General features: G+C 38.4%; 1 protein-coding gene and 1 non-coding gene across 2 annotated transcripts in view; both read left to right on the forward strand.

The window, feature by feature from the left end:
- The window catches only part of ARSB (arylsulfatase B), a 227,634-nt gene that overhangs the window by 154,486 nt on the left and 52,867 nt on the right, over positions 1–20,281 (forward strand).
- LOC122737622 lies at positions 3,260–3,366 on the forward strand. The gene has a single exon (XR_006354439.1). It is a non-coding gene; the product is annotated as a U6 spliceosomal RNA (small nuclear RNA).

A 20,281-nucleotide genomic window follows, 5' to 3' on the forward strand; every position in this document is an offset into this window, starting at 1 on the left:
CACAGAGCCATCACTTAGATGGTCTGCCTTTGTGCACTCCTGAAATCTTATATCCCTACATAGACAACTTGCAGTATCAGAAGTAAATGAGTAGGAGAAAAAAATGCTTGCTTGAATTCTGAATTGTTAATCAAAACATGTCCAAATGTTCTGTGGTATCTTTTACTCAAGCCTGCTAATTGATTAATGAAGTGCCTACCCTTGGAAAGCACCCAGCCTTCATTGGACTTTGATTAATCTGTTAAGCTTTCTCATTTTCTTCAAGAACAAATCGTTGAGTTGGTCATATGAATTAAATGGATTATGTAGGAATCTCAAGCAAACAAGCTGTCTGTAATAGGTGGAACTTATAGGTCGGTATTTTTCAAATATTTTGCCAATGATTTCACATTTCCCACATACTATCTATAGGAAGAAATAAAATGAAAAAAAGCTGGATTTTTGTGTTTCTGGGGGGAAAAGGTAGCACATTTTTTTCCTTCTAAAATGCAGAGATTCTCAGCTAAAAGATGTATGTAACATGGTTGCCAACTGTGTCACTTCTCATACCTCTTACATAGATATGTAGACACCTAGTCCCTTCTCTGAGCTGGCTGGATTATTCCAACCTGTTCTCACAATTGGCAGGTCTAAATTTCCAAGTCCACCACATGGTTACACTTAAATTCTCTCAGGATTCTTGGGATTGTGAGGGAATATACTTTTTTCCCTGCTGTGAAGGAATATACTTTCCCTACTTACAACTCTATCTCTTGAGTCCCTGTTGATGTGTTTCTGCTTACACAAATCACTCACAATAATGACACTGATGTCTTAAACATAACTATTTGCTCAACACCAAGGCAAAAGAAATAATATCACAAGTACTCATTATTAAAGTAAATGAATAAATAATAAATACTTAACAATGCACACCTCAATCTAAGTCACACCCTTCCTCCAGTGCACTCAATATCTGTGGATGAGAGTGGACCCACAAAAAAAAAAAAAACCTGCCAAAGACTAATATGGGAATTTGTTTTGCTTTATATATTTGTATCAGAGTGGGGTGTTTTGTTTGTTTTTCTTGCTTTCTTAATAGATGGGGGAGGAAGAAATGGAAGGGAAAATTTGGAATTTCAAATAATATAAAACTGAATTAAAATAAAAATATGCCAAAGAGGAAAATGAGTGAGGAAAATCCACTGGTTTGGGGTAACTCACAACTCTGGAATTATAATCCTAAGTATACCCTTTCATCTCAGGAACTATCCATTAAAAGTTCCTCAATGGATATCGCTTCTGTATTGATTAGATTCTTCTTCCCCTAAGCTGAGTTGATCAACAGTGTTTGCTAAACCAACACTTCAGTGGACAACTACCAGAGTAGTTGATCTGCTAAATAACTTCTTTAGTCTCTACTTTGAATCTGTCCCGCAGCTCAACTGGACTTACTCATCAACAACTATAATATCTATTATTCCCATCTTCAAGCATAACTGATCCAATTCTGAATTTTTTTTACTTTCCACTCTCCTCTTATCTTTCTAAATTCAGATCTATAAGCAGATAAATTATGTTCGTTCATTAATCATACAATAATTCTGGTGTGCATATCTTTCTAGTATATACCAGCTTCTCACATTTAATAACTACAGTAATAATAATAATAGCTATTATTTATATAGTGCCTACTATATGCCAGGCACTGTGCTAAGCCCTTTACAAATATGATGTCAGTTGATCCTCACAATAACCCTGAGAGGTAGACACTATTAGAATCCTCGTTATTATCAACTGTTTGTCTAAGAGCTCAGAGTCAGCCTCAATCCTTCCCATCTGACTCTCAGAGTAAGTTTCTTTTAGAACTCAGAGTAAAGGGGCAACAACTCAGCAACAACTCTTAAAGGAACAGTACATTATATCTCGTTTGTCCTTTCAAAGATCAAAAGCTAGTTTAGTGGGTGAGAAATTATGTTAATAAGAGAATGTGTGGAACAAGGTATTCATGGGAAAGAGGAACAGGTTAGGAAAAGAGGACGAAGTCAATGTTAATCATAGTGTTAAGTTTTAAGAAATCATACCTCTTTGGTGCTTACCAGTATGAGGAACTGTTGAGACCTGACCCTTTACAATTCTGTTCCAAAGATCATTGTATATCATAACAGCAATATTGTAGTAATAATCATCTGTGAAAGACTGAGCTGATGAACCCTGAGTGCAAACTGAAATATAATTTTCCCCCTTTATTTTCTTTATTTTTTTTGCAACACGGCTAATATGAACATATGTGTTGCATGATTTAGCATGTATGATTGATATTATAGTGCCTGCCTTCTCTGTGGGTGGAAGAGGGGCTGGAAGGAGAGAATTTGGAAGTCATTTTTTTAAAAGCATGTTTTAAATAAATAATAAATTTGAAGGGAAAAATATTACAAATGTTTAAAAACACAGACTTATTTTTTTCAAATGAATAGGTATTGTTTTGTATTTTTATTTTAAAATAATAAACATTTGTATTTATAGCTTTGAGTTCCAATTTTTATCTCTCCTTTCCTCCCTCCCCTCCCTGAGGCGGTAAGCAATCAGCTATATATTAGACATGTACAATCATGTAAAACATTACCATGTTTGTCATTTTGTACAAGAAAACTTGAATAAAGGAAAAAAATGAAAGAAAGTGAAAAATAGCCCAATACATTCTGTGTTCCATCAATATCAGTTCTTTCTTTGGAGGTGAATAGTGTTTCATCAATAGTCCTTTGGGATTTCACAACTCTTTTTTTTTTTGGCGGGCCAATGGGGGTTAAGTGACTTGCCCAGGGTCACACAGCTAGTAAGTGTCAAGTGTCTGAAGCCAGATTTGAACTCAGGTATTCCTGAATCCAGGGCCGGTGCTTTATCCACTGTGCCACCTAGCTGCCCCCATTTAAAAAAAAACATTATAAACATTATAGTGATAAACTGGGTTTTCTACAATCTAGCAGGTGTCTTGCAATTAAGTCCTTGACAAGTATTTTTTGAATTGGGTTGAAATTGAGTCCCCCTTTACTGTTTCTTCACCTGGTGTTTGGTCAGGCAACATTCCAGAGTAGGTAGAAAGCTGGCCTCAGAATCAGGAAGACTTGGTTTTGAAGACTGACCCGTGACACCTCCTGCCTGTGACCCTGGGCAAGTAACTGGATAACCTTTATTGCTAGAGGAAATTTCTTTCCTAGAAGTTTCTATACCAATAAAAGCATAGGTCTAGTTCCCTTTTCCTAAACAGTTAACTCATTCAGTGTTCGCTTGGGCAGCACATATACTAAGATTGGAACGAGACAGAGAAGATTAGCATGGCTCCTGCGCAAAGATGACACGCAAATTCGTGAAATAGGGCAGCTAGGTGGTGCAGTGGATAAAGCACCGGCCCTGGATTCAGGAGTACCTGAGTTCAAATCTGGCCTCAGACACTTGACACTTACTAGCTGTGTGACCCTGGGCAAGTCACTTAACCCCCATTGCCCCACCAAAAAAAAAAAAATCAAATTCGTGAAACAGTTAACTCTTTCATGTCTCCATTTCCTCATTTTTAAGATGTAGATAATAATGTTTGTTTACAAGATTTAAAGCTGGAGGGGACTTTAGAGGTCATTGGATCCAACCCCCTCATTGTAAAGCAGAGTAAAGCAAAGCCCAGGGAGGTCACAGGCAAAAAATAACAGAGCTAAGATTTAAACCCAGTATCTATGAATTAAGATATAGCACTACCCTCCACTGTACCACACTGCTTCCCTTGCCTCTTCCTCCATTATTAACTACTTCATTTTGTGTTTTGAGTAAAGAGCTTTGCAAACTGTCTTTACATTATCTTCCTGACTAAACAACGTAAGTCTCACCATCCCTTGTAGTCACATTTTCTAAGGCTTAGCCTTTCTTTCTTTTGTTTTTTCCGGGGGGGGGGGGGGGGAGGGTTGGTTAAGTGACTTGCCCAAAGTCACACAGCTAGTATCAAGTGTCTGAAGTCAAATTTGAACTCAGGTCCTCCTAAATCCAGGGCCGGTGCTTTATCCACTGTGCCACCTAGCTGCCCCCAGGCTTAGCCTTTCTAAGGGTATAATGATGCTTGGGGAAAATTGAGAATGGACCCACGGTGTTCAGGTAAGAAAGCAAATTCTTCCTTTTTGATAATGTATTGGTGAGTGGTGGTATTGTCTTAGTAACAGGATTATAGATGAAAAACTGAGACAGGAGGCTTTCTGAAAGAGACCCATCCCTTTCCTCTGGATACATTATTATTGTTTTTGCAGTAAAAGGAGATTTGAGAACACAGAGAGCTGACTCCCACATCTTTTATTCTTTACCTAGCTATTTCAATATTTGGAAAGAAAATGCAGCCTCCTAAAAATGTCATGGCCCCTCTTCCTGGAGTTTACACTGAGAGCCCTGATGGGCTGTGGACTGTTAGCCTTTGCTCTTTCCTCACCGGTATCTCTTCTCTTTTATCCTCCCTATCCTCCCACCTCTCCAAATCTCCTCTCCTTCTTCCCCTGCCTTTCACTTCTCTTTGAATTTGCTTTGAGTACAGGGTATGTATGGCCCCAGGAAGGAAAATCATAGTCTACAAAGACAGCCATGACACTGGTGCAGAGTGGATCAGAATTATGCACTTTGTGAACCTCTGAGAGATGAACTTCACTTGCTTTAGGGCATCTTGGCCTCTGACTAATGAGAGAGCATTAGGCCAAAGTTGGATTAACCACTTACTATGTACCGTCAGGATCACAGACCCATCTCATCCAACATGACCACATACTTCATATAAAATCCAGGTGACTGTATTCATCATTCCTACTCATTATTCATAACTTAATTTGAACAACAAAAATATAAAATATACCTAATGTTTCAGTGGTCAGCAGATTTAATTTGTTTAAAATCTAGAGTAAGTTGTATATAATATTACAAAGGAGAAACCTATTATTTCCCTTACTCTTACATACCCCTTCCCCTCCTTTCCCCCTCTAAAAAGTATATGGCTGGTTGTGGCCATCAAGCCCCATTGCCCCTGGGGCTCCCCCCCTCCCACTCCAGCCCTCTCCCATGATGCCTGAATGAAGGTGGAAACCAGAGAGTCTTAGAATTGTCAGAGATCATCAAGTCTCCAACCTCATTTGGCACATGTAGAATCACCCAAGGCCCCACTGGGTTAAGTCATTCAGTGGTTTGGGGTTGTGAGAAGTTGTTGATAATTGTGTTATTCTCACCGTTTTGACCTATTTAATGTACCATGTTTCCTTATCAGTGAAATGACGCTGTTGACCTGAGAAGCAATGCCTCATAGCAAACAGGACCTTGGACTTGGTCAGGAAGACCTGAGTTCAAATCCTGCCTTTGGTACAGGAGTATCTGTGTGACCTTGGGAAGTTAATGCCTTTCTTTGGGAATTGATTTCCTCATCTGTAAAATGAAACACCTCTAGCACTTAGCATAGTGTTTGATGTATAGCAGGCACTTGATCATTGTCTGTTGAGTTGACTAAACTGAACGGCCTCTGAGGTCTCTTCTAGCTCTGGGTCTTTGATTCTTGGCCCATATTACACGAGGAAGGAACGGTTGTAATTACAACTGGACAAGACTGCTGATGAAGCATGCTACCGACCTCCCAACAGAGAGGTGATGGACCTATCCTATATAGGATGTGGACAATATAGGCATTCGTTTTGACCAACTAGACATATTACAAGTGTTTTGCTTTTCTTTTTTCTTTTCAGTAGAGGTGGGAGGGAGACAAAACAGATTTTAATTTTAATTAACATGATTTTATTAAAATTTAATTTATTTTAAATGGAATTTAATTTTGTATTTTAATTAATAAAATCTAATTTAATAAAAGGGAAAAAAGTATGTGGCTATAAGTATTTTTAGCATGCCAAGTAGACTCAGGTACCTTTTTCAAGGATTCATTATATAGTGGGAAAAAAGCACTAGATTTGGAGTCAGAGTCAGAGATTTGAAATGAGTTCAAATCCCAATTCTTCTGTTTCTTACCTATTTACTACCTTGGGCAAATGTGTTTATCTCCATGGATCTACTTCCTCATCTATAAAATGAAGGGACTGGGGGCAACTAGGTGGCGCAGTGGATAGAGCACCGGCCCTGGATTCAGGAGGACCTGAGTTCAAATCCGGCCTCAGACGCTTAACACTTACTAGCTGTGTGACCCTGGGCAAGTCACTTAACCCCAACTGCCTCACTTAAAAAAAAATGAAGGGATTGGACCAGATCATCTCAAAGATTTTTTTATCTCTACCACTAGGATTCTGTGGTGATCCTATAACTCCTTCATAGTATAAATAGGTATGAAACATCCATGTGTAACCAGGTTAAAAATATCCCTAATTCAGTTGAGTTCAGGCATTTAATAACTTCTTACTCCATGCAACCTATAAAAATAATTAAGGCATAGACCCTAACCTCAAGGGGCTTACAGCCTAGTAGGGAAGATGAAACATGTAGACAAATAAGTATAATACAAAATTGAATATGAGAAGAATTATAAAAAGAAAGAGATCACTTCTAGCCAAGGCACAATTGAAGGTTTCTAGGAGTGGAGAACTGAGGAACTGGGTCTTGAAGGATGGGTAGAATTTTAGCAGGGAGAGAATGGTCTGATATGAGGAAGTTTCCTTAGAAAACATACCATTTGGGGGCGGCTAGGTGGCGCAGTGGATGGAGCGCCAGCCCTGGATTCGGGAGTACCTGAGTTCAGGTCCAGCCTCAGACACTTGACACTTACTGGCTGTGTGACCCTGGGCAAGTCACTTAACCCCCATTGCCCCGCAAAAAAAAAAGAAAAGAAAACATACCATTCTTCACCCCACAAAAATAGTTTAGGGAATATGAATCTGGAGTTAATTGCATATTGTTTTTATTTTGTTTGGGTCTGTTTACTGTCTCAGTGGCAGTAATAAATTACAAAGTCTGGCTAAAGACCAACCTCATCAATATTTCCAGAATTTCTATTTGATTAATTCACTGAAAGTCCAGGTCGAAGAGATTCCACAAACCTTTTTATTTTAATAAAATAACCCAAAGTCTCCAAGTTTGTCAGAAAATTCATTATCATCATAAAGCAGCAAAAGGTCACAAAATATCTCTTTCCATAGTGAAGTAGCAAAAATTTTTATTTCTTCAATTATTCATTACCATAGCAGGAACAAGAGAAGCCTCTGACATTTCACATCCTTTTTCTTCAGGGAAAGTAAATGGTCCATATATCATGGTAGAAAATGACAAACAAATTAATGGAAAACAAATACACTCCCCCAGTTTCCCCTGTGCCAGGCCAAGCACATCCTGAATCTACTTTTGCTCTTAGGTCTTCCCAACTGTACCAAGAGACAATTACTGTAATGGCGTCAGCTCTTGGTACACAACAAATTGAAGAAACATGAGATGAGAAAAGGGGAAATTCCTTTGTTTCATCCACATTTAACAACATTGGGAAAATCATTGCTAACAAATTCATTTCTGGAAAGCCTGGGATAATAAGTGGAAATATTCTGGAACTAATTTTTACTAATTTTAGAGGCAAAGCCTTAACTGTAAGGAACTTAGTGTTCTAAGGAAATATCACAGTGCACTGAAACCCTTTTATAGCATTAGTGCTGTAAGATCACACTTATCTCATAAGGTAACTTCAACAGCAAGCTCTGTATCTGCTATGCAGGGTGACTCAAAAAGCTTAATGCAGTTTAAAGTTTTTAATGCTGAAAAACTGCACTAAGACTTTTGGAACACCCTGTATTTACTCACATATTTTGGCCTATTGCATATATTTCCCCAGACTCATATTTTTCTTTTTTTCTAATCTTAATATTTTTTTCAGTTACATGTAAAGATTTTTTTTCTTTTTTCCTTTCTTTTCTTTTTCTAAATCATAAAAATATTTTATTATTTTCCAGTTACATGTAAAGATAGTTTCCAACATTTGTTTTCATAAGATTTTTAGTTCCAGATTTTTCTCCCTCCTTCCCTCCCTTCCCTCCCCCTTCCCCAAGACAGAAAGCAATCTGATATAGGTTAAATATATGTACAATCACATTAAACATATTTCCACATTAGTCATTTTGTGAAAGAAGAATCAGAATGAAAGGGGAAAACCTTAAAAAAGAAAAAGCAAAAACAAAAGTAGAAACAGTATGGTTCAATCTACATTCAGATTCCACAGTTCTTTTTTGTGAATGTGGAGAGCATTATTCATCATGAGTCCTTTGGAATTGTCTTGGGTCATTGTATTGCTGAGAGTAGCTAAGACTATCACAGTTGATCATCACAGTGTTGCTGTTACTGTGTACAGTGTTCTCCTGGTCCTGCTTACTTCACTCAGCATCAGTCCACTTATGTCTTTTCAGGTTTTTCTCAAATCTACCTGCTCCATCATTTCTTACAGTACAATAGTATTCCATTACATTCATACACTACAACTTGTTCAGCCATTCCCCAATTCATGGGCATCCCCTCAATTTCCAATTTTTTGCCACCGATTCATATTTTTCAAAGAAAATCATGAAGAATGCTTTTGCCAACACTGACATGGCTTTTTTTTTTTTTTTTTTTTTTGCGGGGCAATGGGGGTAAAGTGACTTGCCCAGGGTCACACAGCTAGTAAGTGTCAAGTATCTGAGACCAGATTTGAACTCAGGTACTCCTGAATTCAGGGCCGGTGCTTTATCCACTGCGCCACCTAGCCGCCCCCCCCCACATGGCTTTTTTAAAGGCAATTCAATTAAAAAAATATCTTATAACTGTCTTATAACTGTACAAAGCTCTAGACTAAACAAAAGTGAAAATAAACCCTTTCTTCAAGAAGCTTATATTCTACTTCAGTTAGATCTAACACAGTGATACACAAACACTTGTTGGTTGGTTGATTGATTATATTATATGTTGATTAACTAGAACAAAGTAGGAAGGAAACAGATCAAGAATGATTTTAAACTAAAAGATAAGTGCTTATATGGTAAGTTGTCAAGACTCAGATAAACAAAAGAAAGGTTTGGAACTCAGGGCATTTTCCTGATGTTGAGAACAGTAAGTTGGAGAAAAAAATAAAAGAGAGGGGGGAGAGAGAGAAATCTGGGGGAAGGGAGTGGGAGGAAGGAAGGTGGGAGAGAAACAGAGGTAGAAAGAGGGGGAAAAGATAGAGAGACAGACAGAGACAAAAGGAAACAGACAGAGGGAGAGAGAGAATGGATCCAGGAAGAGTCTTGAGCGTGATCAGCTAGAGTAGAAAAGTGCAGACAAATTTCAAGCTGCTCCTTAGGTCAGTGGGGAAACACTTGTATAAGCTCTAAATGATTGCCTGCTCCTGACTCACTACTGAGACCAGGAGAAGAGGAGATAAGCAAGGGTTTCAGTCTGGACCAATTTTGGTTTTTGCTTAAGGATGGCTTCCTAAACCCTCAGCTGGGGGCAGTGGAAGTGATGCTGAAATAGGAGGCATGAGCCTAGTATTTCAACAGCTGCACTGGTGGGTTTCTACTGTATGTTTTGGCACAGCATTATAATCATAATAGCCACTGGGAGGTGTGGTGGATAGAGCCTCTAGGCTTGGAATCAGGAATATTTGTCTTCCTGAGTTCAAATCCAGCCTCAGACACTTCCTAGCTGTGTGACCCTGAGCAAGTCACTTAATTCTTTTACTTCAGTTTCCTCATCTGTAAAATGAGCTGGAAAAGGAAATGGCAAAAGCATTGTAGTATCTTTGCCAGGAAAACCTCAAAATGGGGTCACAAAGAGTCAGACACAACTGAGAAACAACTGAAAAAAAAAGAGAACCATAGAGTCATCAATATAAAGAACCTCTTTTGATGCAGATTTCTGCCTCCAGCTAAATCAACTTATTAACCCTCTATGATCGTTGTTTACCCATTTCTGAAGATGTCCAGGCACAAGAATTCCAGAACTGATATCTTGTTTCATTATTGTCAAGAGTTCTTCATTATGTCTACATAATTTCTCCCATGATGTCAACCCATTTCCTCTTATTCATTCCTCTGTGGAAATATAGAACAAGGCAAAGATATCTCCCTTACAATAACACTTTACATGCAGTTAACTCTCAATTTTCTAAGTTAATTAAGAGGAGCATTAACATAAATACTATGCCTGCCACTTCCCCTGTAGGCCAACAGCATCTGTGTTCCAGAGAGATAAATAATGATAAGCAGTAAGTTGAAAAATCAGTCTTCAGGAAGAAGCAATGTGGTGAAGAGCAGGGGTCTCCTAAGTGGAAGCCTATGTTTTCACCTCAGTCAGTGAGTGTGGTTAACCATATGGGGAGTAGGAATCCTATCCTACCATCCCTGAAGCAGCTAAATATAGGGTTTGTCTCTGACACAACCGTAACTGCCCTTACTCCCCCACCCCGCTCTCTCCCTCTGCTATCCAAGCATCCAAGCTCCAGCCAAACTTCAGTCCCTCAGGGCAATAATTACTTAATCACTACCTGGATATCCATAGCATCACAGGTACCACTAGGAAAGGTATTCCACATACATATGTGCCCTATCACCTGGTGACTACGACAGGTACCTCTCCCAGGGTGAGCCTCGAAATGCTGTGACCTATGAATGAGAACCTCCCCACCCCTCTTTTGTTTTGACCGGAACAGAGGAAGTTTCAGAGGATGAGAGAGGCATGGATAGATTGTCATTTGAATTGTTGATCTCATTACATTATCCTTTCCCCCAAAACCCATCCCTCTAAACTTCTTTGCTTCTGTGAAGGACACCATCTTCCCTACCCACCATATCGAACCAGTTGCCAAATCTTGTCATTTCTACATCCACAACATCTTGAGTATAAGTTTCCTTCTCTCCACTCACACAGACACCACCTAGCTCAGGTCCTCATCCATCTCTTGCCTAAACTATTGTAATAGTCTCCTACTTGGTCTCCTTACTTCAAATGTCTCTCTTCTCCAATCTACCCTTCACACAGCTGCCAACATGATTTTCCTGAAGTGCCACCCTGGTCTGATCATGTCATTCCCCCACTATATAAACTCCACTGGCTCCCTATTTAATCTAGGATCGAATATAATTACATCTATATCCCATCCATTTTAATTTTTGTGTGTGTGTGATTTTTATAATGCACCTTGTTAGTATGATAATACATTACATAATTTATAAATAGGTAATATACAGTATCAGGAGTCATGCTTAATTTATTTTAACTGGTGGCAGTACACAACCATTGACGTAGAGGAGTGGAAGCAGGAGGCTTGGCTTCAGGTTTTATTTCTACCACTTATTAACCATGTGACCTTGGACAAGTTGGTTCCCCTCTCTAGGTATGAGTTTCCTTATCTATAAAATGACAGAGGTCAGACAAGATGACCTCCAAGGTCTCTTCCAGTTCTAATATAATTCTAAGAGTCTGAGAGAAAGTTTGATGGAATCAGACCCATTCCTCCATTCCCTCAGAGGTCTTCTCTGTCCATGAGATAACTGGGAAGTCAAACTGTCTTCTTGATATGCAAACTTTGCTTAGTGGGTATATTTTTTTATTATCATGTTATATTTTTATTATTTTTTTCTAACATAATATTTTATTTTATTCACCAATTACATGTTGAAATTTTTTTAATATTTGGTTTTTAAGTTTTGAGTTCCAAATTCTATCCTTCCCTCCCCTCCCCCTTCCCTGAGGCAGTAAGCAATCAGATATAGATTATGTGTGTAAAATTATATAAAACATTTCCATGTTAGTCATTTTGTATAAGAAGACAAATAAAAGAAAAAAATGAAAGAAAGTGAAAAATAGCATGCTTCAGTCTGTGGTCAAACAATATATCTTTCTCTGGGGGCAGATAATATGCATCATCATTAGTGCTTTGGGATTGTCTTAGATCATTGTATTGCTGAGAATAGCTAAGTCATTCAAAATTCTTCATTGTATAATATTGCTGTTACTGTGTACAATGTTATCCTAGTTCTGCTCATTTCACTTTGTATCAGTTCATATAATATCTTTCCAGGGTGTTCTGAAATCATCCTGCTTATTATTTTCTTTATAGCACAATAAATATTCCTCACAATCATATACCATAGCTTGTTTAGCCATTCCCCAATTGATGGGGATCCCTTCAAACTTCCAATTCTTAGTTAGTGGTATGTCTTGTACTGTGGTTGAATCGATATATTTCTATATAGAATAATTTCTCAAAGAAAAGAAAGGAATTTCTCACAAGTGAGGAATAACAGATTCTGTTCAAGAAGGGTGACCAAAAATAAGATAACTAATGAATGACAAGTATATTTCTGGAAATGTAAATAATCTTGATAGACAAAAAGCAACAAAGGGATATAATTCCACTAGGAAGCAAAACAAATATGAAAAATCACCTAAGTGATCCTGAAAAGTAATTCCTCCTTATTAACCATATGGGAATGTAGAACAATAGACAAGAATTTTTTTTCTTAGTCACCCTTACATATGGTCAAATTTCACATGTTGAGTTGAACAACTTGAAGACCCAATTAGACAGTGAGCTGTCATAGCTAGGACCAGAAGTAAGCAGAAACAGTATGGGAAGGGTCATTGGGAAGATGTTGTAGCATTTAGACCTTGAAAGGACTTTATATATTGTTCAGTTAAATACCCTTATTTTATAAAGGAAGAGGTGATTGTGTGTGTGTGTGTGTGTGTGTGAGTGGGGGGCGGGGAGGAGAGGGAGAGGGAGAGAAAAGGAGAGAGGTGCCAGGGATGGGGGAAAGGTTAGTAGCTTGGATAACTTAATTTCAATTAATAAACAAATATTTATTGAGAGTCCACTCTGAATATATTCAGCATTGTGCTACGCCTGAATAATAATGACCAGCATTTCTACAACATGCAAAGCATTTTACTTCTTATCTCATTTGATTCTCACAACAAAATTGTGAAGTAGATACAATTATTATCCCCGTTTTACAGGTGAGGAAACTAAGATTGAGAGAGGATAAGCAATTTGCCCAGTCACATAACCAGGTAAATGTCTGAGGCAGGATTTAAACTTCATTTATCCTAATTCCAAGTCCAATATTCTACCCACTGTAACACCGTGTAGAATATAGAATTAGTACATACTATAAACCCTACCCTAGGGGCAGCTAGGTGGTGCAGTAGATGGAACACTGGATCTGGAGTCAGGAAGACTCATCTCCATGAGTTAAAATCTAGCCTCAGACATTTACTCACTGTGTGACCCTAGGCGAGTCACTTAACCCTGTTTGCCTCATCTGTTAAATGAACTGACAAAGGAAATGACAAACCACTCCAGTATCTTTGCCAAGACAATCCCTAATGGAGTCGTGAAGAGTTGGACATGATTGAAAACAACTCAACAACATGACCCCTGCCCTGAAAGAACTTGTAATGAACAGTACATCTCATTGTCAATGGAAGAATTCAGAAGTTGAATGGACACTTGTCAAAGATTTGATTCCATTCAAGGCAAGACAAGGCAATGAGCATTTATTAAGAGCTTACTATGCTCCAGTCACAGGGCTAAGCTCTGGGAATGCAAATACAAGCAAAAAGAAAAACGATACTGATTCTCAAGGACCTTAACATTCTAAGCAAGGAAAGAAAAGACATACAAGGGAAGTGTGTGTGGAAACAGGGAGAATGGTTGGAGCTGCCCATATGAGGGCATTGGTGTTAAAGTCCTGTGAGTCAGAAGCACAGCCAGGAGGGGAATGAAGGTTGGCTGGCCTAGGTCCCTCCTCAAAATGGAGGTCCTAGAAGGAACTCACTAATGGGAGAATTAAAGAAGCATTTTTATAGTGTATACTGTATGCAAGGCACTTTGCTCAGTGCTGGGTATACAAAGGTCTGTAACACTCAGAGGAGGCATCTCTTTCAGTTCTAAAGTTCTCGGAAATGGTTCTTTCCAATGTTGTCTTACAAGTGGCAAGTATGTATATAGGTGTACTAGGGCGTGTAAAGGGAGGCACTGGCGCGCCTCTGGTCTGGGGCCTACTATAGCCCTTTTCATGGCTGCTTATTCATGTTTGGTGCTACCTTGACACTCAACTCTTTGCCTGTGGCTCCCAAGAAGCTGCAGTTGTGCTGCTGTCACACTCTGGTAAAATCTTCTTGGCAGGACGGATAACCCAGGGTGAGGTAACCAACCGACTCAACATGTAGATAGGACTAGGGGAGTTGATACCACCCCAAGGCTATGAAGTCTTTCCCCCAGTGGGGAACTAGGCGCATGAGAACAATTATGTTCCAATGGCCAGAAGGCCGGCTGAAGCAGGTGCTGTGGAAATACCTAGGCACTTGGATCAGACATTAAAGACACCCAAGGCCATCCTACTGCATCCTGGGCCATCGCCAGTTGTCTTGACTTTTGTCTTGCTGTTGGCCTTCCATGACTCTGGGAGAGGGGGTGAGGCTGAAGACTTTGTTTAACTCTGCAACACTTCATTCCAGTTTATGTATGAGTCAGGACATCACTTCATGATGTTATTGATCCTCTTTGAAAACAAAGGAAAGGGGGCAGCTAGGTGACACAGTGGATAAAGTACCAGCCCTGGATTCAGGAGGATCTGAGTTCAAATGTAGCCTCAGACACTTGACACTAGCTGTGTGACCCTGGGCAAGTCACTTAACCCTCATTGCCCCGCAAAAAAAAAAAAAGAGGAGAGAGAGAGAAACAAAGGAAAAACAACAACAAAAGTGGCCAATGTTATATTATGTTGCTCTATTGCTTATTTTGGGTTAGCAGTAATCATATAAAAATATGGTTTATTTTCCTATTCAGAAGAAGGAATCTCAATTAAATAATGTATTTTAGCAGCAAGGGTTCTATGACCTCTTGATACCAGGGAAAATGCTGACACAGGCATGCTGAAGAAAATAGGGAAGGTCTCAAAAGGTGTTGTCAGAGGTACAGATGTTGCTGACCTTACAACAGAATCCATCTATGGTGTTCCCAGTACCTAAGGCGGATTGTAGCACAGTCTGCTACACAAAATTCTCCACACAACACAAGGAAACAAAAACACAAACAAAGCCACCCAGGAATGCTGCTGGGGAACCTCACCCCTCTGCCTCAAAGATGTCTTATCTGGCTTTTGTACTCTTGTTATTCAGGGACAGCGTGATGTAGTGATGAGCATATGAGATTTGAAGTCTGGAACAGACCTAAATGCAAATCCTGCTTCTGGTACCAATTGTGTAATCCTGGGGTTTTGTAATCTTTTCTCTTCTCTAAGCCTCAGTTTTCTCATCTGAAAAATGCACATAACAATCTCTGTAGTAGTTATAATATAGCTTTGAGATCAGATACATAAGGCCCTTCATAATGCCTTGTATAAATGCCAGCTATTAGTGTTCATTCCAAAGTACAAAGTTCTTCAGACTTGGTATAATAACAGCAGCAGATAACAGACAACATGCTAAAATTTCTAGATCTCCATTTTTTTATTTACCGCCTGCAGACAGCCCCATGGTGGGAGATAGGATAATGTGATTTTATAATGTGCTTCCCCCCTGACCCCCCCAGTTCAGCTGCCTTGCTTCACTGATTGTGTGAAGTTAACTTACAGCCTTGGTGGCTTTGATTTTTAGCTTCAGATTTTTTTCCCCTTTAAGGCTTTTTAGGAAAAAAAATGTAACAAATATGACTAAATATAAAGTCTAAACAACAACTTTTTAACTTTGCTTTGATTATGGATATGGCAATCAGTTTCTCTGAAAGATTTTGTCACGGTGACTCACAGTTTTGTAAACAGGCTCTGATTATTTTCAGTCTTGCTGAGTAGGTATATTTCTTGCAAGGTTTTTACTTCTCTTTTTACACATGGAGAACTGAGGTGCACAGATTGACCATCCAAAAATAATTTAGAAGATCATAAGAGAATTCTAGAATGTTAGATCTGGAAGGGACTTTGGAGTAGCCTAATTCAACTACTACTTACCACTCTGAAAAATGGGGCCCAGAAGTTAAATGACTTGGCTTAGGTCAAGGGCTTCACTCCAGGCCTCCCAATTCTCAATCTAGGGCTCTTCTTTCCTCTGTGCTGGAGAGGATAAATTCTACATTTCTCACCACCTTAATTGATCATTCCTCTGAAACCAGAGGCCAGTTCTTGTTTTTTATTAGTCTGCTTTTTAGGACATTTCATAATGAATTATACATGTGGACGTAAAAATAGATTATTCATAGTTGAGATGCATACACTGAGTTGTTTAATTTCAGCTTGAATTGTTTAAGTGAATATATTGTCTAAAAAGCATACAGGCTCCAATGGCATCTGATTATTGAATTCATGTGCTGAAGCCTTTCGTTAACAATGAACATTTTCCATTACACAGTTCTTTTTCTCCCTGGTATATATTTTCCTTCAAAGATGGTGAGTTCCCTGGCATCTCTGATTATGCTACACATCAGCAAAATAGGAAAAGAGCCACAAAATAAATGAAAATATTATATTAAGCAAGATGTAACTTTCATTCTGTATTGTATCACTTGAAGTCAGGAGAGCTGGGTTCAAATTCTGACTCTTAAGATATGCTCTGTAAGCTCTAGGGAAAATCACTTACCCCTTTCTCTCTCAGATTCTCAGTTTGAAATTAGGTATAATACAATTCAGATGTTCTACCTTAGGAGGAAAGTGCTTTAAATCAAAATGTCATCATTCATGCCAAAAATTAAAGGAGAAAGAAGTTTTTGAATGCAAAGATTGAGTTTGTTTAGATAATGCATCAGTTGTTGCAATTCTTTTTAAATGGGCCATCTTCCAGGAATGTTTTTCATGGAGGTAATTTTGTGCTAGTTCTGATCAGTCACCATGATGCTATTATTTCATTTGCTGAAAACAATTTCAAAAAAAGACTTCATATGTTGTTTAAATCAGAAGAAAATTAGGAAAACCGTCTCCCTTTTCCTTCCGTGTTTCTCTGTCTTTTTTCTCTGTTTTTCTGTTTCCTCCCCTCTTAAATGAATGAAAATCCAAGAAGAGACATATTGAGGATTTGGAGTATATTTTATATATTTTTTATTGTTTAGATGTAATTTTTGGTATGTTTTAAAATAATAATGAGAATCAGCATGGCATGGTGGGTTGAGAGCCTACATTCAACGAATCAACAAGCATCTAGTAAGTACTATATATAAGGAACTGTGAGGTGCAAGTCAGGAAGACCTGAATTCAAGTCTAATTTCTTTTTGGGGGGAGGCAGGGCAATGAGGGTTAAGTGACTTGCCCAGGGTCACACAGCTGGTAAATGTCACGTGTCTGAGATTGGATTTGAACTCAGGTCCTTCTGAATCCAGGGCTGGTGCTTTATCCACTGCTCCACCTAGCTGCCCCCTAGTCTAACTTCTGACACTACTTGTATAACCTTGAGCAAGTCAAGTAACACCTCAGTGTCCCCAGGCAACTTTAAGATTGTAAGTTACTGATGAGTTGTAGAGCTGCATTGGTAGAAGAAATTTTAGAATTCCTTACACTGAAGAAATCATAAATGTGGACCTTCCTCCCCCAATCTCAAATAAAAATAATGATAACAAATGCCTCCACATTCAGTTAGAGATTCTGTAAAATTTATATTGTGATCTTTCTATGTGATGATAAAAAAAGCTAATTAAAAATGAACTACCGAGTATACTAAGGATTGTCTAAGTCCTTGCCCATACTTTTAGGGTGTTGCTGAATGTTAATACATGTTTGAAACCATTTGATAACACAGTGTAATTTTTTTTCTTAAAAGGACCATAGAACATTCAAGTTGGAATAGAGCTTAGAGAGTTCAACCAATCTAATGGCAGATGAGAAAAAGGTTCAGCTTGGTTCATATAACTACTAGTTAGCACAAAGGTTGGATTGTATCTCAAGTCTTTGGCCTTCAAACTCAAGAGCTTTTTCCATTATGCAGTGGGGAAAGGTCTAAACTACATCAGAATGTCTCTATGATTGTGCCTCCATAACATCTCTAAATCAACCCCTGGGATTTTTTTTTAATTTTCTTAATAGCTCATTAGGTCTCATCAGCTATGTCACTGTCTGGCTCCATCTGTAAGACATTCCTGAACCTCAGATACACCATGTCAGCGATTCCTGCTTTCCGGCTTGTACATTGCTCCCCAGAGTAAGAGGAACTGACGAGATTGTTAGCATTGGGGTTGGGTTTTCTGTTGAGAGCCTGTGATCGCCATTAAGATCATCATCTTATCAGCCATTCCCATGTATTCCCCTGTAGAATCGTGTGTCAGAGGTGGCTTAGAATTAGCAAACTCTCAGAGCCCACCTGGGTGCCCAAAGAGGGCCTGATTCTCCTGTACCTTCCTGAGGAAAAAGGGCTGTGAAATAGAAAGGATCTGTCCAATTTCTAAGGCAAAACAACAATAACTACTACTACTACTACTACTACTAATAATAATAATAATAATAATAATAATGACAACGGCAATGACAATTCATATTTGTAAAGTTTGTAAACATTTTTCTCACATTAGTCTATAAGGTAATAATACCAGTACCATTTTGAAGATGAGGTTCATTCCCTTGGCCACAGTTTCACAGCTGGTAAATGATAAAGATGGGGACCTAAAAAGACCAGATACCTTTCTCCTGCATCACCACCAGGAGTCGCTTCTCTCCAGATTCGTTGATCCATGATACCATCTTGCCAAAATAAGAGAATGAAACAAACTTGAGATTCATCCATTCAATCAGCATTTAAGTATACTATGTGTCAGGCAGTATACTAGGCACATAGGTGGGATTAGATTTCTTAAGCTGTAGGCAGCTAGGTGGCACACTGGGTAGAGCAGTGGGTCTGGAGTCAGGAAGACCTGAGTTCAAATCCCACCTCAGACACTTCCTGGCCTATAGCACCAACTCACAGGGTTGAAATGATATTTGTAAAGTTCCTGGCACAGAGTAGACTATATATAAAGGCTTATTCCACTGCTCCTCCCCTACAATGAATATGAGAGGCAGCATGATAGAGTAGATAGACAGCTGGTCTTGGTTTTAATTCCCATCCCTGTCAACTGATTATATGACCTTGTGCAAGTCAATTAACTTCTCAGTGCTGTAGACAACCCCTCTATATTGGTAGAGAAACCTCCCTGGGAATTTACCTATATAAATGAAATCACAATTCTGAGCCCTCCAAAAGTGTGACTACCATTGAGATTTCTTTTTTTTAATAGCATTTTATTTTTTTCCTATTACATGTAAAGTTAGTTTTTAACATTCATTCTTGTAAGATTTTGAGTTCCAAATTTTTCTCCCTCCCTTCTCCCCCCTCCTTAAGCCAGCAAGCAATCTGATATAGATTATACATTACAATCATGTTAAACATATTTCCACATTAGTCATGTTGTGAGAGAAAAATCAGAACAAAAGGGGGGAAAACCACAAGAAAGAAGAAACAAACAATCAACAACAGCAGCAAAGTGAAAATAATATGCTTCAATCTGCATTCAGACTCCATAGTTCTTTTTATGGATGTGAAGAGCATTTTCCATCATGAGTCTTTTGGCATTGTCCTGGATCAGTGTATTGCTGAGAAGAGCTAAGTCTATCACAGTCATTCATCACACAATGTTGCTGTTACTGTATACAATGTTCTCTTGGTTCTGCTCACTTCACTCAGCATCAGTTCATGTAAGTCTTTCCAGATTTTTCCGAAATCTGCCTGCTCATCATTTCTTATAGCACAATAGTATTATGTTACATTTACATACCATATGATTGAGCTTTCTAGCACTGGACTATGTTCTCTTAGTGCTTGGAAACATTTTTTGTGCAGCATTTCTGATTTCTGTTTACCTCTTAAAAAGTAATTTTTGTTGATATTTTTTATTTTTAATCATATGCATTTCTCTATACATCTTTTTCTCTACCTCTTCTAGAGAGCCATCCCTTATAACAAAAAAAGAGAAAAAATTTTAAGCAATACTCAAAAATCTATTTTTAAAATTTTGACATTATATGCAGTGTTCCATGCCCATAGTCCCACGCCTCTGAAAAAAGGGAGATGTCTTCTCATATCTCCTCTTTAAGACAAAACTTGGGGTTTTTTTGTTTTTAATTTACTATATTTTATTTTCCCCCAATTACATGGTAAAACTTTTTTTAATATTTGGAGTTTTTAAAGTTTTGAATTCCAAATTATATCCCTCCCTTTTCCCTCCCTGAGATGGCAAGCAGATAGAGGTTATACATATGGAATCATTTAAAACATTTCCATATTAGTCATTTTGTACAAGAAGATGAATAAAACAATGAAAGAATGAAAGTGAAAATAG

This window comes from Dromiciops gliroides, chromosome 1, assembly GCF_019393635.1.
Source record: "Dromiciops gliroides isolate mDroGli1 chromosome 1, mDroGli1.pri, whole genome shotgun sequence".
In the NCBI taxonomy this organism is placed as follows: domain Eukaryota; kingdom Metazoa; phylum Chordata; class Mammalia; order Microbiotheria; family Microbiotheriidae; genus Dromiciops; species Dromiciops gliroides.